The sequence below is a fragment of the Callithrix jacchus genome, chromosome 6 (assembly GCF_049354715.1).
Source record: "Callithrix jacchus isolate 240 chromosome 6, calJac240_pri, whole genome shotgun sequence".
Lineage (NCBI taxonomy): Eukaryota > Metazoa > Chordata > Mammalia > Primates > Cebidae > Callithrix > Callithrix jacchus.
Genome location: NC_133507.1, coordinates 149,260,282 through 149,260,953, shown reverse-complemented (window position 1 = coordinate 149,260,953; position 672 = coordinate 149,260,282).

The following is a 672-nucleotide window of genomic DNA, read 5'->3' as shown; positions in this document are numbered from 1 at the left end:
AGAAGACAAAAATTAAGCCACTTAAACATTCATCTTCAGAAGCTAGAAGAGAACAGCAAATGAAACTCAAAGAAAAGAAGAAAATGTTAGACATAACAAAAAATAAAATCAATGGAATAGAAAATAGGAAAAATTAGCAAAGCCAAATGAGTCATTTGAAAAGTCTAATAAATGTGAGAGAGAGTGCTCATGCATAGAATGGAAAAAACACAAGTTATTAATATCTGAAATGAAAAACGGGACATGGCCACATACCTTCCTCAGTTTACTGCAACTTCTGCCCCTGGAGTTCAAGTGATAAGTGATTCTCCTGCCTTAGCCTCCCAAATAGATGGCACAGTAGGGTGCCATCTAGCCCAGCTGATTTTCATAAATTTTGTAGAGACAAGGTTTTGTCATGTTGCCCAGGCTGGTCTTGAACTCCTGAACTCAAGCAATCTGCCTGCCTCAGCCTCCCAAAGTGCTGGAATTACAGGTGTGAGCCACCATGCCTGGCCTAGTTTGCCCACTTTTTAATCGGAGTGTTTGATTTGGGCTCATTAATTTGAGCAAGTTCCTTACTGATTCTGGATATTAGACCTTTGTCAGATGCATAGTTTGCAAATATTTTCTCCCATTTTGAAGGTTATCTGTTTACTTCATTATAGTTTCTTTTGCTGTGCAGAACCTCTT